Source organism: Armigeres subalbatus, chromosome 3, assembly GCF_024139115.2.
Source record: "Armigeres subalbatus isolate Guangzhou_Male chromosome 3, GZ_Asu_2, whole genome shotgun sequence".
NCBI classification, from domain to species: domain Eukaryota; kingdom Metazoa; phylum Arthropoda; class Insecta; order Diptera; family Culicidae; genus Armigeres; species Armigeres subalbatus.
In genome coordinates this window covers 334,514,203-334,523,951 of record NC_085141.1, presented here as the reverse complement: position 1 = coordinate 334,523,951, position 9,749 = coordinate 334,514,203, and the positions used below count along the sequence as shown (strand labels likewise).

The following is a 9,749-nucleotide window of genomic DNA, read 5'->3' as shown; positions in this document are numbered from 1 at the left end:
CTTGCAAATAATGGAGGTATGACCTCCGGACGAAGGAAGTCTGGTATTACATGAACCTCCTGTTTCATGGACAGACCAAAAATTACAGAGGAACTGAAGAAGTCTAAGAAGTTAGCACGATTGGTATCTACCGAAGAAGGGCTTACCTCCAGCGTTATGTACCAGTGGTAAATACTCATGAATCGAGATTGAGGGTTTTGTTCGAGCAGCTTCTCGAAGTTGTCAATAACCAATGGATTGAGAACCTCACAGCGGATGAGGAACCGGAGCGATAATTCCGCGAAACGATCTGTCAGAGGCAGTACTCCCGCGAGTACTTCCAAGCTCATCGTATGAGTCGAGTTCATACATCCTAACGCGATACGGAGACAGCGGTACTGAATCCGTTGAAGCTTCAACATGTGTGTTTTAGCCGCGGACTGGAAGCAGAAACTACCATATTCGAGGACCGACAAAATGGTTGTTCGATACAACGTTATAAGATCTTCGGGATGCGCTCCCCACCATGTTCCGATTATTGATCGCATGAAGTTGATCCGATTCTGGCATTTTTGTGTCAGATACACAATGTGCTTCCCGAAGGTACATTTCGAGTCAAACCAGACCCCGAGGTATTTTAAAGACATGCTATGAGTGATTGTCTTACCCATCAGTTGTAGCGGGAACTTTGTCGGCTTATGTTTTTTTGAAAAGACAACCATCTCAGTTTTCTCCGGAGAATTGGATACCCAGCTTTGTAGCCCATGTGGACAAATTGTCCTTGCAGATCAACTGCGGTTGGCCCCGAAACGGATACAACACAATCATCTGCAAGCTGTCTTAACGAGCAATTTGGCATGAAACATTCATCAATGTCTCTGACGTAAAAATTGTAAAGAAGGGGGCTTAAACATGTACCCTGGGGGAGACCCATGTAGCTAATTCGTGAAGTTGCCGAGTCGCCATGAGAAAAACTCATACGCTTCTCTGACAACAAATTGTACAAATAATTGTTTAAAATTGGTGAAAGTCCACACGAGTGGAGTTTGGCGGATAAGACATCAACGCAAACTGAATCAAAAGCCCCCTTAATGTCCAAAAACACTGAGCCCATTTGCTCTTTTTAGCGAAAGTAAGCTGAATTTCTGAAGAAAGCAACGCAAGACAGTCGTTCGTTCCCTTGCCCCTGCGGAAACCAAATTGTGTATCTGACAACAAACTATTCGATTCAACCGACAAATGGGAAGAGGGAAGAGAATCATCTTCTCCAACAGCTTCCGAAAACAGGACAGCATCGCGATGGGGCGATACGAGTTACAATCCGACGCGGGTTTTCCGGGCTTCTGGATGGCTATTACCCTTACTTGCCTCCAACCATCCGGAACAATGTTGCACTCCAGTAACTGATTGAACAAGCTCAATAAGCGCCTTTTCGCGACGTTGAACTTGATTCTATTGAACTATTCTATCGGAATTGTTACATGACAGGAGAGCAAGCGAGAATTCAATCATCGAAAACGGGCGATCCATATCATCCCTGTTAGCAAAAGAATCACGTGACCCTTGCTTCACCGGCACCGAATCCGGGCAAACTTTCTTTGCGAAGTCGAGTATCCACCGCGACGAGCTTTCACGATCTTCGTTTACGGACGACGCGTTGCGCATTCTTCTCCCGACGGTCCACAGAGTTTTCATTGAAGTTTCGCGCGATAAACCTTCAACAAAAGTGCGCCAATATCCGCGTTTCTTCACTTTGACCAGCTTCTTGAACTGGATCTCGAGCGCGATATATAGGGTCTGTCTCATTTGGAGAATAAAACTTAAAAGTGACAGTTCGAAAATTAAGAAATCACCCCGTTATAAGAATGGCTGGTGCTACCCAGCAATAAGGCATTTTATGGGTCTGTCTCATTTGGAGAATAAGGCAATCCATAAGACAGCTGCGATCAGCTGACGATTTTTGTTTACCTTGATTTTTTGACACATTCTGACCGGACTGACAGAACAATTCAAAGGAAAATGTTAAGCGCGGTTTACACCAGAAGTGAGTTACGTTCAACTGCATACACACTTTGTTTTGATTTCGATTGTCAGTCCCATCGCTGAATGTCCTCATGGATAGCCTAATTAAACTTAAAAGTGACACTTCGAAAATTAAGAAATCACCCCGTTATAAGAATGGCTGGTGCTACCCAGCAATTCCAACAGGACATCGATGGAAAATGATTCGATATCTGTCAAAAATAATCTTGCTCTGCGAGCAGGGTTATTTGATAATTATTGAAATGTCACTTTTAAGTTTAATTTCAGTTTAATTATCCAATTGAGACGTTTCGCGGTGGCCCGTTTATTTACTTCTAATGCACTATAGGATTTCGGGCGGTCATTAATCGAAAATGTCATGTCTTCCGAATTATTTTAAAATATTTTCTCTCCATTGTCAATACTCTAATTAAGAGAAATTCTGAATTTGAAGTCTCTAGGTGCACTAGTTCCAAAGATATAAGGTGGCAAAGTCAGAAATGGGTAAAAAAGTTAGCAAATTTTCTGAAAAAATATTTTATTTTCAACTATTTATTGAAATATTTTTTAAATGTTTTTTCTTCAATGTTAATACATCATTACAAAGGTTATTGTATAAGCTTTTAAATGGTGTGCAAAAACTAATGGTTACACTGTGAAATTGAAAAAAAATGCAGGAAGCAATATTTTTTCCAAAACGACGCTATTTTCAACTTTGATAGTGAAGAACTTTTTTTCCTCAGGAATCCTCGGGTTCTTTTATGATACACATCAAGGACAAAGCTTCGACTAAAATGTCCTGAAAGAATTTCTTGCCAGTATTTGCAATTAACAGAGTTAAGTCACTCTGATTTTTTTTCATTTGTTTTTTACCGTGTTTTGCCTCTCTCGTACTCCAAGGTTAATGCTCATTCCAAAAACGAATGTTTGATAGAAGGCCCGGAGACCCCTAGTGGTATATATCAACTAACTCAGCGCGAAGAATTGAGGTGATGTCTGTATGTGTGTGCATGCGCGTCTGTATGTACACACAAAAAACTAATATGGTTTTATAGAATGTTTTGTACTGTCTATTTGAAAAGTGTACGAATTTCTTAAAAATAAAAGTTCAAATATTTCCTCTAAAAGTAATATACCGGGTTTGAAAGTATTTTCTGTTTGGTCTGATTATAAATTCAAAAGTTCACATTTTCATCACGAAAATTGTTGAACTGTCAAATGATCACTCCTTTAAAAACATTTTTCTCGACTCATGATCACTATAGAATATCAGGTGGTAAAAATAAAAGTTCGGTTAGGAACTTAATTATATTCCCAAACGAACTTTTATTTTTGCTCATCGCTTGTAGATTTTCAAAACAAAAATTATTATAATAATATAGGGAAACGGCACGTTTATAACTTTTTTTCTGGCGTATTCCCTCGAACCTCCCTCGTGTAACTTGTTACTCAATTTTTTTTTCTAATTATTGCGTGGACATGACATGACAGATTCCCCTTTCCGAAAACTTTTGCGTAATTAGTGTGCAAACCCCTTAAATATTTAGTGAAATCAATATTATTTCAGATTTACTATATAAAATATGCAACAGTTTCCTCATTTTACTTTGTATAATCAATTATAAAATTCGATGGGATATAAATAATATCTTGTAAACAAATATTGGAAAATGAATAGTTTTCAAATATATTATGTGCAAATATAATTTTTGACCGCATAAAAACCACCCGCGACTATAGTCCTAACAGCAAAAGTCAACCAGTCGGCAACAACAATCAAATTCAGTTGCTCTCTATCTGGTCCGTGGAAAGAAAACTGTTTCCTCGAGCATCTTTTTTATTAAAATTTAATAAACTTCAAACTAGTTCGCTAGTAAAACCAGGTGTAATCTTCCTCCAGCCAGAAATCGATGTTGATTCGTACATCAGCAGATTGCAGCAAATTATTTCAAGGTAAGTCACATTAATAAATAAAAGTGCCAAGTAAAAACGATTGTGAATATTCTTGATACCTATACATATACCTAAATGTTCTGAGAGTTTGTCTTCTTTTGCTTTCCAGCAAAAGATATTTTAGTTACTAGATAAAGATTGTCGCTTCGGTTCCCTTTGTTCTGCTGTCCGAAACATGTGTGGTACATACCTGTCAAATCGTATGGATTTTCCTTCTTTGACATTTAGCTCCCCTATCCTCGCCAGCAAAAGATGTTCCGGACAGCGACGACAGCGACAATCTTTATCTAGTAACTAAAATATCTTTTTTTTCCAGCGAATGATTATTTCGTCGAATTCAGCAACTTCTCGTGCAACACCCAGCATCGCTCATATTTTTCAGAAGTGCCTCCGAGTCCAATTATTCTGGTTATCAAGGCAGCTCAGAAATTGTAGAGGCATCCCAAGGAAAAAGGAGGTAAGTTTTATTTATCATACAAGAATATAAACAGTTAAAAGTGCCGACACTCGTTCCAACCACCAAAAGTAGGGCCTAGCTCCGGAGATTCCAAGACGAGAACGAAGGTAGGCGCCGCTTTTGCTGGTCGAAGTCTGAGCGTGATCTTCACTTATGTAATTTTTCTTTTGTTACAGATAAATAGAATATTTCTGCAAAATGATTGGAGGAAACGGCTGTATCAATATTCTTAGATGCGCGGCCCGACAAGTGGCCCGGAAGACTTTGCCTTGGCAGTAGTTTTAAGAGTTAATCTCAGGCTTCAAATAATGAAATAAAACCACAAAACTAAGCCGATTACTATTCAATTCAACTTCAAAAGAAAATATGAAAAAACGGTAATGGGTCGGGAGGTTCTTTTTGGGGCAAAATGAAAGGTCTATTCCGAATGAAAATATACGCCTTTTTCACAGTGTGACCATTTGAATTTGACAGTTATACAGTATCATTTTAAAAGTTCAGATTTTTAATTTCAGAGTGACGTGCCACTTTTGAACCATCGTTGAAGCAAAAGTTGGTGCACTTTTATTTTAAACATACGCAACTCTCTACGAAAAAGAACCAACGCAACTTTTCATTTTAACCAATGGTTTTTTTAATTTAATTAATGGTTTTTCTTTCTGTGTATGTGCGCAAAAGAACGCAATCGCCATTTAGACACTTATTTGTGTCCGATTTTCTCGCAACAAGTTTCATTCGACGGGAAATCTAGTCCCATCGTTTCCTATTGAAAATGGGTCAGACTGAACTATGCGCTCAAAGGGTATGGTCAAAATACATTTATTGGTAATAACTTCGACTTTATTTATAACCATTTGAGCTCATTTAATTAACTTTTCAAAGGAGTAAATGAATAAAACCCCAATGCAATGCAGCACAACGGTAACGGAAGGATTTAACAGTTCGCTCATATATTTCCTGTCAAATTTTACCGTTTCCGTCGCCATTCCGCTGAAATGCGTTTGGGGCTTGAGTGGTTTGAGTCATTCTCTAAACCTAATTTTCTGAGCTATTCATTAGCTACTGATGGAGAACTAAATATGAGATTTCATAATATGTAAATATTTATAAATCTCCTGGAATCAATAATTCCCGACATGTTTATTGCAAAAGTAAAGACGAACAATATCTTAGTTAGAACGGAGCGTATGAAATTCCTGCTAGTGTTCATGAATGTCTGGCTAATGGTAGGGAAATATTTATTCACTCATCTACACTTTGAGGTTCACTGGCTGAACAACCAGCGGAAAGTCAATATAAACAGTTGAAGAAATTTAGAACTCATAATGCAAGAAAATGATCAAGAGAGGCAAATGTTGACATTTTCCTTCGTGCCTTACATGAATCAGATCCATTTTAAGCTCGATTTGGATAACGAGGAGACGTTGGAAAATAATTTTCACTTAGTTATTCTTATGCCATGCGTAATTTTGTAATATTTGAAGATTTTCAAAAGTTCTTTATCTTCTAATACTTTAGATGAATTTATCTCATCTTCCATCGTTGATGGAATTGAAGAAAATATCATTGAAGACTTAAACCTTGACACAGAAAAAGAATGATGCTGTATATAACTTGTAGAAATCATGAAAACAAATCAAAAGTAATTCAAATAGTGTTGTTATTTAAATTAAAAGAATTTTGCTTTTCGGAAGAATGGAGCATTCTTACATTCCACAATGAATGTCCACATTTTTGAGAATATATTAATCTCATTTTTGAATAACTTGTACACGTAAAATGTCATGGGATTGCGATTTCTAATTTGCTAATACCCTTTTTCAAAAGTTATTTTCAATTCTGATTATTTGATTAACATTTAATGCTTTATGATCCTTCAGATCCTAGTACTTTGTCAAACAAATTGTTCTAAATACAAATTGTGAGGCATGAGAGTGAGAACAAAAAATATCACGGAATGTCATGAAATTAATGTCATTTAACATGATCGCCGCCATAATGTCCATAAATTGCTGAACTTAGTTTTTGTACAGCCCTTCCTTCTCCTTAAGAAAACGCACGAAATTTCAACTTCCCAAATAGGTTTGCTTTGTCACGTTAATCGAACCTATGAAAAAAATAATTACGTAATTCATAGACGATCCCCAAAGGGGGGGGGTTGGAAATTGTATATTCATGCTATTTCGACCATACACAGCTAAAACTAAGTGGAAAATCACTTTAAAAGTCCAATTTTATTTTTGACCGCTCGCTTGTATGGGGATCCCCCATAGTGTAATGTTTTGTTTTGGTATGATTCTGCGTGAACATTCCGTTAGGTCCGAACACAAAATAATGTTTGTAACGTTTTACTTTTCATTCGTGTTTTCTTCAGCATTTCATGCTTAGAATGCAATTATATGAATTATCTAACGATACATTTTAAGAATCATATGAAAAACTATGTTCTAAAACCCTGGTACACGAAAAGTAAAACAGGCAGAATTGATGATGGGACCCATCGGAATGTTCGGCGCGAAATTACCAAGGGTCTGTCTCATTTGGAGAATTAAACTGAAATTAAACTTAAAAGTGACATTTCAATAATAATAAAATAACCCTGCTCGCAGAGCAAGATTACTTTTGACAGATATCGAATCATTTTGCATCGATGTCTTATTGGAATTGCTGGGCAGCACCAGCCATTCTTATTACCGGGTTATTTGCTAATTTTCGAACTGTCAGTTTTAAGTTTAATTCTCCAAATGAGACAGACCCCAAACAAACGGGCTCCCACTAATTGTCAAAGTAGATAAACTTGAGAAAAACAGCTGTCTCGATCTGTCTCATAAAATGCCTTATTCCAATAAAACATCGATGCAAAATGATTCGATATCTGTCAAAAGTAATCTTGCTCTGTGAGCAGGGTTATTCGATAATTATTGAAATGTCACTTTTAAGTTTAATTTCAGTTTAATTATCCAATTGAGACAGACCCATAGTTTGTGAAGTACGATCGAACCGTGTTTCCGAAATTCTTTAAACGCGCCAGATTTCTCTCGATAAAGTTGTGTACACTCGACATCCCACCATGGACTGTGTGGTTTCCTACGAACCGAAGCTCCTGGCACCGGCCGGCGTTGTGCCTGAAGAGCGCTGTCAAGGATCAACTGTGATAGAAACTCGTACTCTTGTCGCGGGGGAAGCGAATCTATCGACTGTACGCCATTAATGATGGCCTCCGCATATTTTCCCCAATCGATGTGCTTTGTGAGGTCATATGAGAGGTCGATAGAAACAGATGAATTACGTCCATTGGATATCGAGACTTCGATCGGCAAATGATGACTACCATGGGGATCTTGGACCACCTTCCAAGTACAGTCCAACGATAATGAGCTCGAACAAATGGAAAGATCTAGACGGCTATCTCTTGCTGGAGGAACACTCGTGTAACTTCTCCTGTATTCAAAATTGGCATATTAATGTCGTCGCAGAGGTCGTATATCATTGATGAACGGTTGTCGTCGTACAGTTCCCCGCAGCCTGTTCCGTGGGAGTTAAAATCTCCCAGGAGCAACCGTGGCTCGGGCATAACCGAGCAAATGTGCGAGAGATCTCTGCGAGATATCGCGGTGTTTGGAGGAAGATATATCGAGGCGATACTGATGTCTTTTCCTCGAATAGTCACCTGACATGCGACAGCTTCGGTGCCTGACATCGGAGCAAGATCGACTCTATAGAATGAGTGTTGTTTTTTGATCCCTAACAGGACCCCTCCATAACGATTTGCCCGATCGCGACGAATTATGTTGAAATCCGGAAAATGGAGGTTCAAATCTGGTGTTAGCCATGTTTCACACAAAGCGAAAACGTCGCATTGTAATTTGTTAACTAAAAATTTGAAAATATCTAATTTGGGAAGAATACTTCGACAGTTTCACTGTAGAATCGAAATCATGTTACCCTTATTGACTAAGTTAGCCATCGAAGGATACGAATGACTCGAAAAGGGGCATTTTTGAAGCCAGCTGCTTCAGGAGAGGAGTCAGAATAGGAAGAACGGCTTTGACCATGTTCTTCACGGGGTCGGAAGCATCAAAGAAGTTGAGGATGAGTTCCACGATGCCAGAAAGCGTTGTCCCATTCGCTCTCTATGCTCTATTTCTGGTGGAAAATGTGAAAAACTTGGGACATCGGGGATTTTTGATGTTCCCGGAAGTGGAGGAAACTCTCGTTCATCCCGATGTGAAACCACAAACGTTGAACGTTTCTGAGCATTTCCGGCCGCTTGCGATTTGACCATGTTGGAATGGGACTCACTTTGAGGCTGCTCTCTAGGCTTTTTCGAGGGTCGCTGACTCTGTTTTACTCTTTTCCTCGTTGAGCCTTTGAAAACAAAGGGAACCCCATTTCCAACTTCAGAGTCATAGCTGCCTTGATCGTCCAAAGGAAGCGACGAGTAGATGGTGTCAGAAACAACTGGTGAAGCGGCCTTCCTCAGCATCTCGGCGTAGCTTCGTCGAGACCGCTGCTGAAGAGACTGTTTCTGGTGAATTCGCTGCTATATGTACGTTGGGCAAGCTTCAAGAGCATGCGGAGGGCATTCGTTGCAATAAACACATTTCGGCGCCGTCTTGCACGCACCATCCACATGCTTCTCTCCGCACGATGCACAGCGAGGTTTATTGCAGCAGTACTGAGCGGTGTGGCCCAGCTGCTTGCAATTAACACAATTCATCACCTTCGGTACATACAGCCGAACAGGTAGACGAAGTTTTCCAATCACCACAAAATCAGGCAGTGCGGAAGGCGAATAAACTCGATTCTCCCCCTCCTGCGACACTGAATACATTTGTTTGCAGTACACTATCTTAACAGGAGGCAGAGAAGCATTTTTGAAACGGCCGCAACCCTGTTTCAAATCATCGCAAGTCATGCTCCCCTCTGTGATCACTCCCCCGATCTCACACACTGCTGAAGGAAGATAAACCTTATATTCTAGAGTGAAGAGCTCAAAGGTGGCAATCTCGTTGGCCTGTTTGCGATCAGAACAAGTGACGCGCAGCTTACTAGGCCCAACCATGTCAATGGTTGTGACAGACGAGAATCGCTTTTCCAGATCTTTACTGATCTGACTGATATTCAATCGTTTGCCTTTGGATCGGATTCGATCATCGGAAAAAACAACGTATGGCCCACTAGAGTTGGGAGGGTAGGCCTTGTGGCGGGGAATCGTAGGGGAAACAGCGTTGCTAGTGTCTACTCTCTTATTTTCCGGGAGACCAGAATGCAACATAGTACCATCAGACTGGGAGTACAATATACCCCCGCCATTCTCGCCTTCGCTCATTGCGGA

General features: G+C 39.6%; 1 long non-coding RNA gene across 1 annotated transcript; it reads left to right on the top strand.

Moving 5' to 3' along the window:
* Positions 1-3,771: 3,771 nt before the first annotated feature.
* LOC134221302 (uncharacterized) lies at positions 3,772-4,742 on the top strand. Its single transcript, XR_009982313.1, has 3 exons — positions 3,772-3,954; positions 4,271-4,411; positions 4,588-4,742. It is a non-coding gene; the product is annotated as an uncharacterized LOC134221302 (long non-coding RNA).
* The last annotated feature ends 5,007 nt before the right edge of the window (positions 4,743-9,749 follow it).